We start from the raw sequence: 15625 nt of genomic DNA on the forward strand, positions 1-15625 counted from the left end.
TTTAAATCAGGTACTCGTTTTTAATTTTCAAAAAATGGGTACCCATTTTTGAAAACATAAAAAAAATTGTATTTTTTAGAAACGGGTACCCATTTCTAAAAATTGTATTTTTTAGAAACGAGTACCCATTTCTAAAAATTTAAAATTTTGGTTTTTTTTTTTGGGGGGGGGGGGATTTGGTATGCCGATTTGACTTTTTCAAAATAGGTACCCATTTTTTGAATTTAAATAACAGGTACTTGTTTCTTAAAACATTGGGTGGGATTTTTTTCTCCTACCTCAGATTTTGGTTTGGGATAGGCTTGGTGAGACCAAGCCTATGCCTTGACCTCTCAAGATTTGGCCAAGGCATTGAACTAACAAATTTATGCCTTGCCATAATTTTTAGAGGGTCTTCCCGATCAAATTTTTTTATGAAAAAAAAACTCATTAGAGCTCTCATTGTCCTGATTTCAAAAATATAAATTTTATAGTGCTATGATTTTATTTCCTATTTTTGCATTTTTTTTTAATGAAAGGTGGTACCTAAATGTAAAATAGTGAAGTTAACTAAAACTTTAATAACTTTTTTATTTTATAATTTTTCTTAAATTAATTTATATGTCATCAATCTATATACAATTCTTTTGAGGTTAAAAAAAAGAATTCTTGAAAAAAGTGATATTTTGATCAAATTATGTGGTCCATGCACGAGAGGTTTTAAAATTTACCTTTATAGACAATTAATAATTAATAGAAAAAATTATTCAATAAAAAATTAAGGAAAAATATTATCATCAATCTTAGGTGTATTAGATAACTCCCTTTAAAAAGATTTGTAAAAATTCATTTATTAGTGTCAAATTATGGTGTTCGTACACGAGCATGGTATGGTCTTGAAACAACGATTTTGAAAAAGTGGTTTTTAAAGATCCATACCAAAAAAATAATCTATCATATGGGTACACAAATAAATTACATATTCAAAAACTAGATTTCGAACACTAAAATTTTTATTTTTGAAGTTTTTTTATATTCAATCTCTAAATGCCTCAAATTTTGACATCAATTGACAAAAAATTTCAAATATAGGAAAAACACTTCCACTTTTTGGCCAAAACTACGACCCAACTTCTTGCACTGACCCAAGTCCATTGTCCAATCACAATGAACTATCATGTATTTAGCTAAGCACTATCCTTATCCACTCAGTCTTAAACACATTTCAAAAATCTAGGGCTTGTGTCAATCCCTTTTTCTCTACGATTTTGAATTCTTCCTTCAATACACCATTATCACATTTGGTGGAATCATCGAAAATGCACTAGAAGGGTCTTGCTTGTACGCAATATCAAGAATAGCTCTGAAAATGGATCGCTTAACTTCATTACTCACTAATTCAACATTCAAAACTTCCTTTCCTTTTATATTCTTTGAACTTGATGCCATTCTATGAAACTAGAGTTTACGAGAATGTAAAGTGTGTAGCTCGACTCTTGATAAATACCTTATGAAATCTAAAAAAATATTGTAGAATCATTGCTCAAACCTTTTGCAATCACTTTGAATGGTTTTCTAGATTGCCTTTTGCTCTACTCACTCTTTCCCAAATTTGAAATAATAAGAAATGAGTCAAGAATCAATAAAATACCCTTTGAAACTCTACAATTAATGTTGAGTGCTTAGACAACTATAAGCTTGGCATAAACCAATTTCGGGCTCACTCAGCATCCATTGACATTTTCATGACTCGAAAACCACTACAAGCTCAACATCAACTAGCCAGTTTGTTAGCTCAGCATCTTCTAGCATTCCACTTGGCACATATAAGAAACTTTTCATACTCGGTAGTGACATGAAAAACTTAAAGATTAATCTTGGATTTCTAACAACATCTTGCATCTTTATTCATGCTAATGTAATCTTTTCAGTACTAAAAAAATTTTGGAACTGATGTATGATATAACATTTTTAAATATCAATCCCACATACCTCTTGATTGGCTAGTTTGATGGGGTGTGATCACCTGACCCATTAGGTGAAGTGATCCCTTCTCCATTTGATGTACTGCAATCATCATTTTTCTTCCATGTCTTATTCATTTCATCTTTGATGTGTTTAACATCTACCATGCTTTTTCCTTTATCAAATTCACAACTTGGTGTCGTTGACCTTGTTGGACAATATCTACTAATGTGACCAGTCGTCAAATAGTTGAAATGTGTGGTTTAACTCAACCACCTTTGGTAGTTACCTTCAAAGTGTGTCCTAATACAATTCTCAAGAGCATGTCCATATTCTTGACAATGATGATAGCTATATCTTGTATTATAATCCCAATTATGAGTTGTCATTGTTCCTTACCTATGTTTTCTTGTTTTATGATCACATGGGTTTGGATCTACATTCAAAATCTCTATGTCCATACTTTTGACAATTGTAGTAATATCCTACAAATCTTTGTGCATTCAGGGTCTTGGTTTTACATTCATGTGCCTAATGAATTTTTTTTTTACACTTATGGTAGTGAACCATGTGCTTAGGCTTGATATTCTATTTGTAGTCTTTTTCCTACACATATTAGTAGTATGTCCTTTCTTACCACAATTATGACAAGTAGGTTTGGATTTCTTAGCTTTTTTGTTCCTTTCTTTAGCTCTTTTGGATGACTCTCCTTCTTCAATGCTTGTATATCCCAGTCCAAATGTATCATTATTAGATCTAGGGGATCTCAATAATTGCTCAAAGTATTTGATGGCTTCATTTGGCTTGTTGAAACTTTAAGAAAATTCATTTTCCCTCTTTAGATCACTCTACAGTTGCCCATTCAACAATTTCAATGTAATTATCTCAATGTCCTTGACATTCAGTTCATAGTTGGCATTTATCATTTGACTTAGAGTATCCAATTGCATGTTGAAAATCGTGGTTAGCTCTATTTAATTCTCTTCTAGTCTATTGGCCAAAATCCTTTTATCATCTTCAATCTTGGCTTTGTCTTCTATGGCTTTCTTCTTTTGTTTAGTCACCTCACATAGCAGTATGGCTTGTGATTCTTGCTCTAACTTGAGATTTCTAATTTTCTCAGCTTGGGCTCTATTCTTTTCTATTAGATCTATAACTATTTTGTCAAATTCATTAGATTCACCATTAGCAAATAGCTTAGTAGTGTCTATCTCTTTGTATTGTGTGGCATTCTCTGCAATAGTAATTTCTTCTCTTCTCTTCAAATATTTCTTTAGTTCTTCTCTTACTTCATCCAATTGATATAGAATGAGTTGTATTTCAATTCCCTGGTTTTCAATAATCTTTCCCAATTTGTAGACTTCCATTTGAGGATCTTTCCTCAAAGCTGCAAAGCTTCTCTTTCAGAGAACAAGGCTCTGATACCAATTGTTGGAATTACAATAGGAAAGGAAAACTTCGGTGGGGGGGGGTGAATTAGTAGTTTAAACTTGGACCCATAAAAATTTCACCACACCTTCATCTTATGTATTCAATAAATAAACTAAAATAACATGTAAGGTATGTACATCTAAAATATGTAAAAATATATGCAATTATACACATATGACACTAGATATGATTACATAGAAACCTCCAATGAGAAGGTAAAACTAGGGTGGGGATGACACCCACAAATCTTCACTTCTGCAATAATAAAGTGTATCCAATGAAGGTTACAATGTTTTAACCATAAAAAATAATCTACCCTATGAAAGGTCTACCATGTTAAAGGCTTACAAAGACTGTTAGGTCTCACCTTGTTAGAGGATTTCAACACCCTGTTAGAAGTGTGCCTTGCTAAAGAACTTTAACTCACAATTTAGTAAGCACCTTGTTAGAGGATTTCATACAACCTATTAGGACTACTCTATTAAGAGATTCTGACTGAAATCACCTGTTAAAATGTCACAACTTTGATCCTTCAATTACCAATTGATTGCTTGATAATAAATCACCTCTAAACTAATGTCTTCTTGATCCTCCTTGATCATATGTCTCTTTTTTGTATCCTTTTCTTTTTCTTTGTTCTGCTCTAACTAATTATATAATGTAATCTCACTTCATAACTCCTTAGCCACTATGAATTTACTGTTTGTGCATGCAAACTTCTATCTTAGCTCCTTCAATACCTTACTCACTCACTATAGAGTTTAGGGTTTTTCCTCCTTAAGAAGACTTAAGTGACTTAGGGTTAGGTATGAATCTATGGCTGAGATTCATCTATTTTGCTACTTAATCCTTCCCATTTTCTGATTGGTTGCATGTAATTGCATAGGAAATCTAACTTGAGATTTTTCCTTATCTCCAAAATATCAAAATATAATCTTAATTTGGCTGAAAAATGGTTTAAATAGTTGTTTATCCCTTTACAAATAAATATGTCAAAACTGTGCCACTCGACATTTGAAGTCTCTGATGCTTGTCATATACTATTCTCTATGTTGTGACTCGGCATCTATGTTACTTAGCATACACTATTGGTTTGGCACTTGAGTGACTCAACACTCATTGTGACTCACCATATATATGTTGTGCTCGACATGTACTACTTGTTCCAGATGAACTAAGTAAATAACTTAAGTGTGTTGATACTCACTTGTGAAAACCAATCTAAGATCAACAAGGGTTTCTTTAAGAAAGGTGAATATTTACATTAGTCTTTTTTCTTTCATGTTTTACATCTCAATTACAAGATTGATTCCTAAATTTAGGTCTTGAATAAGGAAAACCCCCATCAAACCTAAATAAAAACCAAGTTTTATTGTGTGTATGATTAGGATGTCCAAATTGTGTTGCAAATCTTAAAACTACTCACTAAGACCAATACAAAGAAGTTATGTTGACTTTACTATTGTTTCTTGAGAACATGTCCATCTTCCCATAAAGTATTCAGATACTTTCCACCAAGTCAACTTATTCCTAATAGTTTGAGAAAAATAGTGGGTATGTGCAAGATCACGGTGTGCCAAAAAGTAGTGATGTGAAAAATATGTAGTTTTGAAACATCTAAAAGCATTTCAAAATCCACTTTGGCATTTTTCCTACCCATCATGATACCAAACCAAACATGTAATACCTTGCCTTATCGGGAACTCAATTTGAGAGTGAGTATCCAATTTGAGAATGGGTACCCAATTTGAGAACAAATATCTGATTTGAAAATGGGTACCTAATTTATGTTCCCAAATCATGGCACCAAATTCAAATATAAAAGGAGTGGGGACCAATTTTTAAGACAAATATTGATTTTTATTTGCCAAACTCAAAAGGGGGGACCAATTTTTAAGTTATATTGTCCTAGTATAATATAGTTATAACATAATTTTGGTTTGGGGGGGGGTCACAATTATTATAAATAGTTACTAAAACTTATTATATAGTATTAAATAATTTTAATTATTATTTATTATATAATTATTTATATATAGTTAGTACTTATTATATTATTCTATTATTATATATCATATATATTATAATTATATATTTTATATATTAGTAACCAAAGTTAATAAACTATATGACAATGTATATTCCTAGGGGTCCCCCTAAGGACATACATGTTGTGTTCCAATGATTTCAAAGCAGTCATGGGATACCCTATGACCCTTTTCAGCCTATTATATGAGAGCATATGTTCCTAGAGATCATAGGATGCCTAGGGACATACATCTTGTGTTTCAATGGGTAGAAAGGGGTTATAGAGTATTATATGAACCCTTTTAACCTATTACAAGATAACATATGTCCCTAGGGGTCCTAGGAGCCCTATAGAAATACATGTTGTCTTCCAATGGGTTGAAAGGGGTCATAGAGTATCTTATGACCCTTTCGACCCATTACATGATAACATATGTTCTTAGGGTCATAGGACCCTAGGAACATATGTTGTCATGTAATGGGCCAAAAGGGATCATAAGTATCTGATGACCCCGTTTGACCCATTGGACAACAACATATATGGCCCTAGGGGTCACAAGTCCTAAGACCCCTAGGAACATATGTTATCATGTAATGGGTTGAAAGGGTTCATAGAATTTTGACCCATTGGAACACAATATACATGATGATAATGGTCTTAGGACCCCTAGGAACATATGTTCTCATGTAATGGATCAAAAGGGGTGATAGGGTAACCTATGACCCCTTTCTACCTATTGGAATATAAGAGATGTGTCCCAAGGGATCCTAGGAACCCTAGGAACATATGTTTTCATGTAATAGGTCCAAAGGGGTCATAAGATACCTTATGACCCCTTTCTACCATTGGAACATGACATGTATGTCCCTAGGGATCCTAGGACCCCTAGGAACATATGTTGTCATGTTTTGATTGAAATGGGTCATAGGTTATGCTATGACCCCTTTCAACCCATTTGAACACAACATATTTGTCCCTAGTGGTCCTAGAAACCACAAGAACATATTCTATCATGTAATGGATCGAAAGGGGTCATAAGATATCCTTTAACCCCATTCAACTGATTAGAACACAACATCTATGTCCCTAGAGGTCCTATGAACCCTATGAACATATTTGGTTATGTAATGGGTCAAAATGTGTCATGGCATTCCCTATGACCCTCTTCTACCAATTCGAACACAATATGTATGTCCCCTAGGAACATATGTTGTCATGTAATGGGTTGAAAGGGGTCATAGAGTATCCTATGACCCCTTTTGACCCATTACAACACATCATGTATGTCCCTAAGGGTCCTAGTACATCATGTGTTTGAATGGGTTGAAAGGGGTCATAGGGTTCCTTATGACCCCTTTTGACCCATTTTGACCCATTAAATGATTAAATATGTTCATATGGAACCTAGGACCCCTAGTAAAATATATCATGTTTTCGAATGAGTCGAAAGGGGTCATATAGTACCCCATGACTCCTTTCAACAGATTATATGACAACATATGTTCCTAGGGGTCATAGGACCCCTAGAGACATAAATCATGTGTTTGAATGGGTCAAAAGGAGTCATAGGGTGACCTATGACCACTTTTGACTCATTTAATCATAACATGTGTTCTAAGGGTCCAAGGACCCCTAGGAACATATATCATGTATTCAAATGAGTCGAAAGGGGTCATAGAGTACCTTATGACCCTTTTCAACATATTTCATGAGAACATATGTTTTTAGGGGTCCTAGGACCCATAGGGACCTATTTTCTTTGTTGAAATGGGTCAAAAGGGGTCATAAGATAATCTATGATCCCTTTCGATGTATTTCATGATAACATATCTCCATAGGGGTCTTAGGATCGCTAGAGTGATTTTCATTTGTTTGAATGGGTCGAAAGGGGTAATAGGATAACTTATGAACCCTTTTAATGCATTTCATTACAACATATATTCCTAAAGGTCCTAGGTCCCCTAGGGACCTATTTCATTTGTTCCAATGGGTCAAAAGGGGTCATTGGATAACCTATGATCACTTCCAACATATTTAATGACAACATATGTCCCCAGGTAAGTGCAAGAAGTTGGGTCTCACTTTTGGGCAAAAAGTGGAAGTGTTTTTCCTATTTTTGAAATTTTTTGTTACTTGATGTCAAAATTTTAGGCATTTAGATATTGAATATAAAAAAATTTCTAAAATAAAAATTATAGTGTTCAAAATCTAGTTTTTGAATATGTAATTTGTTTGTGTACCCATATGATAGATTTTGTTTTTGGTATGGATCTTTAAAAAATACTTTTTCAAAATGCCTATTTCAGGATCATACCACACTTGTGTACGGACACCATAATTTGACACCAAGAAATGAATTTTTGTAAATCCTTTTAAAGGGAATTACCTAATACACCTAAGATTGATTACAATATTTTTTCTTAATTTTTTATTGAATAATTTATTTTTTATTAATTTATAATTTGGATATAGAGGTAAATTTTTAAACCTCTCATGTATGGACACCATAATTTTATCAAAATTTCACTTTTTTCAAAAATTATTTTTTTAACCTCAAAAGAATTGTATGTAGATTGATGATATATAAATTAATTTAAGAAAAAATTAAAAATTAAAAAGTTATTAAAGTTTTAGTGAACTTCACTATTTTACATTTAGGTACCACCTTTCATTAAAAAATAATGCAAAAATTGTGAATAAAATCAGAGCACTATAAAAAAATTATATTTCTGAAATCAAGACAGTGAGAGCTCTAATGGGTTTTTGTTTCATAAAAAAAAATTATTGGGAAGACCCTCTAAAAATAATGGCAAGGCAAGAATTTTCCAATTTAATGCCTTAGCCAAATCTTGAGAGGTCAAGGCATAGGCTTGGTCTCGTCAAGCCTATCTCGAACCAAAATCTAAGGTGGGAGAAAAAAATCCACACCCAATGTTGTAAGAAACGGGCACCCATTATTTAAAATTCAAAAAATGGGTATTCGTTTTGAAAATGTCAAATCGGCATACAAAATCCCCCAAAAAAAACAAAATTTTAAATTTTTAGAAATGGGTACCCATTTTTTACTTTTTAAAAAATGGGTACCCATTTATAAAAAATATAATTTTTTTATGTTTTCAAAAATAGGTACCCATTTTTTGAAAATAAAAAGCAAGTACTCGATTTTTTTTTAAAAACGGGTGCCCGTTTTTTAAATTTAGAATCGAGTACCCAAGCCTAAAATGGGTACCCATTTTTCAAAAATAGGTACCTATTTCTAAAGGAATGCAATCTCAATCCATGAACTTCTACAAAATTGAGACCCAACTCCTTGCTTCTACCCCCCTAGGGGTCCTAGGACCCCTTAGGTCCTAATTCATTTGTTCAAATGGGTTGAAAGGGGTGATAGGATAACCTATGATCCCTTTCGACACATTTCATGATAAAATATGTCCCTAGGGGTCTATTTTATTTGTTCTAGTGGGTTGAAAGGGGTTATAGGATAACATATGATCCTTTTTGACACATTTCATGATAACATATGATGGGCATAATCTAATTCGTCATATGACTTGAAAGGGTTCCTAGGATAACCTATGACCCCTTTCAACACATTTCATGACAAAATATGTCCCTAAGGGTACTAGGACCCCTAGAAACTTTTTTAATTTGTATGAATGGTTTGAAAGGGGTCATAGGATAACCTATGATTCTTTGCAACTTATTTCATTACAACATATGTACCTAAAGGTCCTAGGACATATATCATGTGTTCAAATGAGTTGAAAGGGGTCATAGAGTACTCTAGGACCCCTTTCAATCCATCATATGACAAAATATGTTCTTAGGGGTCCTAGGACCCATAGGGACATACATCATGTGTTTGAATGGGTCAAATGGGGTAAGATTTTAATATTACTATCTTATGAACATAGTATGACAAGATGCCTCATAAACTTGAAGTCTCATGGATGCATATGTAGAAAATATTCATATATGAATGGATGATATTTTTTAATATTAGTTTCCAAAATCTTTGCAATTTTTATTCCATTGTTAATTGATTTACATAACAAAATTAGTTTTTATATACTTACAATTATATTCAAGAGACTATCATTACAAATTTGAGAACTAGGTGAATATTTTTATATCATATTTAACAGTTTTTTATTATTTGTCATTATTATTAAATTACTTATTGTAATATGTAGATTTTTTATTTGTAATCTATTACTATTAGACAAAATATATGAACAAGTCAGAACATGTTATAGAATATTCTTTGAACCCTTTTGACTCATTCAAATAGATGATATATGTTCCAAGGGGTCCCAGGACCCCTAGGAACACATGTTCTCATTTAATGGGTCAAATAAAGGGTTCAAAGAGTATTGTATAACATGTTCTGATCGATTATATGATAACATATGTTCCTAGGACTCCTAGGACCCCTAGGGACATACATCTTATGCTTGAATGGGTTGAATCAAGTTATAGGTACCCTATGACCCCTTTTGACTCATTAAATGAGAACATATGTTCCTAAGGGTCCTAGGAACATATATATCATGTGTTCAAATGAGTTGAAAAGGGTCACAGAATACCCTAGGACCCCTTTCGACCCATTATATGACAACACATGTTCCTAGGGGTCCTAGAACCCCTAGGGACATACATCATGTGTTTGAATGGATCCAAAGGGGTCATATGGTATGCTTTGACCCCTCTCGACTCATTATATGACAACGGATCTTCCTAGGGGTCATAGGGACCCTAGGAACATATATCATGTGTTTGAATGGGTAAAATGGGATCATAGCATGCCTTATGACCTCTTTTGACCCATTAAATAAAACATATATCCCCTAGGGACATACATTATGTGTTTTAATGGGTCAAAATGGGTCATATGGTACCCTATGACCCCTTTTGACCCATTAAATGATACATATGTTTCTTGGGGTCCTTAGACATCGAGGAACATATATCATGTGTTCAAATGAGTCAAAAGGGGTCAAAGAGTACCCTATGACCCCTTTCAACCCATTAAATGAAAAATTATGATCATAGGTGTACTAGGACCCCTAGGGACATACATCGTGTGTTTGAATGAATTAAAAAGGGTCATAAGGTACCCCATGATCCCTTTCGACCCATTATTTGACAATGTATGCTCCTATGGGTACTAGGACCCCTAGGGATATACATTATGTGTTTGAAAGGATCAAAAAGGTCCATAGGGTACATCGTAACCTCTCTCAATCTATTATATGACAACGTGTGCTTCTAGGGATCGTAGGATCCCTACAGAGATATATCATGTGTTTGAATGGGTTGAATGCAGTCATAGGGTGCCCTATGACCCCTTTTGACCCATGCATTAAATGATATCATATGTTTCTAAGGGTCCTAGGACCCCTAGGAACATATATCATGTGTTTGAATGAGTCAAAAGGGGGCATAGAATACCCTATGACCCTTTTTGATGCATTAGGTGTCAACATATATTCTTAGGGGTACTAAGACCTCTAGTGACATATATTATGTGTTTGAATTGGTTGAATGGGATCATTGGATGCCCTATGACCCCTTCTAACCCATTAAATGAGAATATATGCTACTAGGGGTCCTTGAACCCCTCTGAACATATATCATGTGTTTTAATGACTCAAAAGGGGTTACAGAGTACCCTACAATCCCTTTCAACACATTATATGACAACATATGTTCCTAGGGGTCCTAAGACCCCTAAGGACATACATTTTGTGTTTGAATAGTTCAAATGGGGTCATAAAGTTTTCTATGACCCCTTCTGACCCATTAAACAAGAAAATACATACCTAGGGATCCTAGAAACATATATCATGTATTCAAATGAGTCAAAAAGGGTAATAAAGTACCCTATGACCCCTAAGCACACTTAATGTCATCAAATGGGTCAAAAGGGGTCATAGGGTATTCTAGTACCTCCTTTGAGCCATTTGATCACAAATTTATGTGGTTATGGGTCATAGGACCCATAAGCACACATATTATGACCAAATGGGTCAAAAAAGTGTCAAAGAGTACCTTATGACCCCTTTTGATCCTTTAGAACCATTATATGTATGGTTAAGGGTCGTAAAGCCTTTAAAAAACATACTAAGGATCCTAAAAAGAGGTCATACTATTATAATATAAATTGAAAACAATTAATTTTATTTTTTATATTTATTTATTTATTTAAAATTTAAAAAATTTAGTAAAAAAATTTTAATTTTAATTTTTTTTAAATGGAAATCAAGTATCTAATTTGGGAAAACCTAATATTATCTTGTACCTGATTAGGCTTGGTTTTTCTTTGGATACCAATCCTCCATGGTCCACCAAAAATTATTTTTTGGCTTGTTACTGTGTGTTTCTGACTTCAACCATGTAGCTTATGACTTTTTTTCATCCAAATTTGATGAAGCAAAAAGGGTTTCTTGAGAATGTTCTCAGTTTTCCATCGATATAATGTATGTTAAATTATGAGTTTAGTAAGTAATTATTAATTATTTTCTAATAGAGTTAGCTACAAAGTAATGATGGACATTCAAATTGAAAAATAGCTATAACTTTCAAATAGTATAAGATTTTTCAAATCCAAAAGATGTGTCACATTCTATGCTTTGACCAATATAAGGAACAAAAAAAACTATTGAATTTTTTTGAATTAGTTAAGGTGGTTAGACATAGGATTTTTTTTAATTCTAAAAATATATAGTAGAAAATACATAATTATTTATTTATTTGGAATAAAAATTCCCAAAATTATGTGTCACATCTGGACATGAGTTTACTTTTTATTCCTATAATCTTATTAAAAAATATTATCATTTTAATTTGATTAAGGTGGTCAGACATGCACCTACTTCTTATTTTTATCTTGAAACTTTTGTACCACTGCATTAAAATCCAAATTTTTGACCAATGAATTTTTTTTTCTTCATATAAGGTTTTGTAGTTTATAAACTACATTAAATTTCCTATAGATTCTTTTCTTACAAAATTTTGATATAAAGTCCTTAACTACTTTAAAATTATGAGTCAAGTTGACATAACCCTGATTTGTTGGTTTTTCACTGCCACATAAGGACATAGTTTGGTTAACCATGATCATGCACTTACCCTAATATATTCTAGGTTTCTTGTCATTATCAAAGATTCATAGTCAACCATTCAGTCACAAGTTTAGAGCCACCAGTTTTAGAGAGAAAAGGCATATTCCAAGATAAGTAGTTTTCATTTATTAAACCTTTTAACATAGACCTATTTTCATATCTTAATTTGGTTGTTTCATATATTTGGCATCTAGATCTAGCTTACACTTTTCATTAAATCAATTTGTTTAATTTTACATATACATTTTATATACTTGATCAATTTTCATTGCATGAAAAAGGACTTACTTGCATACTTCCTTGATAATTTGGGTTTAGCATTAGCATCCCTTCATCTATTTGGCTTGTTCTAATCTAACTTGGGTTATATTGAGAGTTATTTTTGGAAGCCCATGTTTCTCTTGTATTTAGTATTTAATGCATGAAAAGTGTTTGGATAATGAATTTACCTCTTATAGCTCATATTATTAACATTAACCACCATTAACATTTTTCACCAAAATACAACCATAAATTTTGAATGACCAATTTTCATTTTTAAGGAAAACGTCTTCAACATGCTCTCTTTGTTGGAATATGTAATGCTAGTGACTCACTTTCTACCTGACCCTAAGGTCTAAAAACCTATAATATCTAGCTCAAAACTTGTCATTCTTCATGGATTTTCCTTAGCTACAAAAACATACTAGAATGGTAAAGTCATATGATGTTAATGATTCCTTCATGTTTATTGGAGTTATTTTTGACAAGGAACACACTAGGCCAATCTAGGCATAATACTAGGAAGCATAAGATAGGGACAAGCCTAAGGATCAGCTAAATCCTATACTCAATAGGGTTAAATCTCAATTCTAGGCCAACTTCAACATAGTTATTAGGACTCCCTTCACTTTAGGCTCTACAGGGCCAAGGTGGCCAAATCACAGGGATTGATATGACTACTTCTATGATATTCTTCTCTTCAAAGCTATCCCTTATAGAAAAAGTGGTCAATGTTCTTCTATGATTCACCAATAACTTCCTTACCACAATAGCTAACTATAACTAAGAAGATATTGCATACAAGTACTGACCAAAAATTTTAGTTCTCATTACATAAAAAGGTAAATTGATTGTTTGTTTTTTATATGTGCTCTGCAACTATATGAATCATCATCTTGCAACTAAAATTAAGTGGCCAGTGTCTTATCCATTGTTATATAGAGTCAAAATCAGCAACTCGGACCTATTTAATCAACTTGTAATTAAATTTTTTAGTAGTGAGCTCTGAATTTCATTCTTAACATATCCTTCTCATAAACCCTAAACCCTATCAAATACATAAAGTAATTACTTAATTCTTTGAATTAACAGCAATCAGTAAGAGATACACAATTCATCTGAATTGAATTAAATTAAAAGAAAATTGTTCATTTTAATCTCAAGATCACAAATATATAAGGAAAGAGACAAAACTCAAAGACATGGATATGCAAGATTTCCCTTTTGTATTGATTTCCTCTTTAAATGAATACAATGCTAATAAAACTCAAAGTATAGCTCAAAACTTGACAACTGATACTTGGTATTCATTTTATTCTCAAGTATACAAGATTGGTTACATTCATATCATTACAAAAACTTGGACAAATTGTAAAAAGGACATAAAATAGGAAAATTCTACAGACTACTAACCTCTACTCCTCATCATGAAAATCCTTATATAGGATTGCAACAAGCTACAGATGGGAGGATGACACATGTCAACACCTTAATGGAAGAGAAAAAAAACTAGACATAAACAAAAAAAGATATGCAAAACATTATCCTAGGCTAGATCCAAAATCAAGAAGGTACTTGAAAATTCACTAGGTGGAACTATATTGCAGCAACTTTAATTTTAATCCACTTTGTCTTCTTCTGCTCTCTGTTTCCTCAAAAGTATCAAAAATTGAAAGGAGTATTTATGAGAGATTTATCCTTATGATGAATTGTTCAATGTATCTAGTCCTATCCTTAATCTCTTGTTTCCTTTAATCTCAATTATTTCTCAGTTGTTTCTTGTTGGTGAAGCCTTTATTTCTCCCACCCTTTCCCAAACATAGATCTCTCACTTGGTGGTCCATTCTATGGTTTTAACCTCTTCTAGGTCCTTCATGGCTTTTTTCCACCTGACATTCATAATGGCTTTAGACTTCACTATGAATTTATTCAAGTCTCTTTCAGCTCTAAACATGGAGTCAATCAAACTATTGAAATGGGCATCATTGTTGTCTTCAAAGATTACCATTGTCATCTCTTGAGTCAATATCACAATAAATGCATTAGACCATTCTTGTCATTCCTTCAATATGTTGCTATTATCCAAAATTGGTGTTATACAGGGTCAATTTTATAAGATGGTACTTTAATCTTTCCTTGTATAATTTGCAATTTTTTAGTGAAGAAACCAATTAAATCCTTAACTATCTCCAAGCTCTCCTTAATTGTGATTATCTTATTAGGAAAATCAAGCTTCTTAGCCATCAACATATAAGTCTTTCTAAGAACTGAATATATGGCCCCCATAGATTGAATGTGGGTGATAGCCATGAAAGTGTTGAGATAATGAGTGTAGCACACATTGCATAATATTGCTTGTATTTTATTATTTTATTTTATTATGTAATGTTGCACCTAGATAGATGTGCAACATGTAAAGCTTTCTATGAGATATACTTGATGAGTTGTATTGTAGCATTTTAATAATATTTGATGTAATTATTTAATATTGGGGAAAAGAATTAAATGCTCAATATTAAATGTGGGGTCAATGGGATAGGTAGCACATGGTTTATGTAATACCACTTGGTGGTTTTGTGAGACTTGCTACTATATAAGCAACCACAAGGGTAGTTGTTGGTGACTGAAGAAGAAGGGAAAAAATCAAGAGGCGAGCAGGACAAGGCTTGATATGTTAGCCAAGGGAACATTTGTGAAGGTTGGAAGCATGGCATGTGATGTGTGGATTCATGCTTGTTCACATGGATTGCTTGGTTGTGGGTATGGCTTTGAAGGATTCCATGGTTGTATTGCAATGGTATTTTTTCTGAATAATACATGGTGATGGATGCTTTTG

Source organism: Cupressus sempervirens, chromosome 5 (genome assembly GCF_028749045.1).
Source record: "Cupressus sempervirens isolate cs-2001-9-10 chromosome 5, ASM2874904v1, whole genome shotgun sequence".
In the NCBI taxonomy this organism is placed as follows: Eukaryota; Viridiplantae; Streptophyta; class Pinopsida; order Cupressales; family Cupressaceae; genus Cupressus; species Cupressus sempervirens.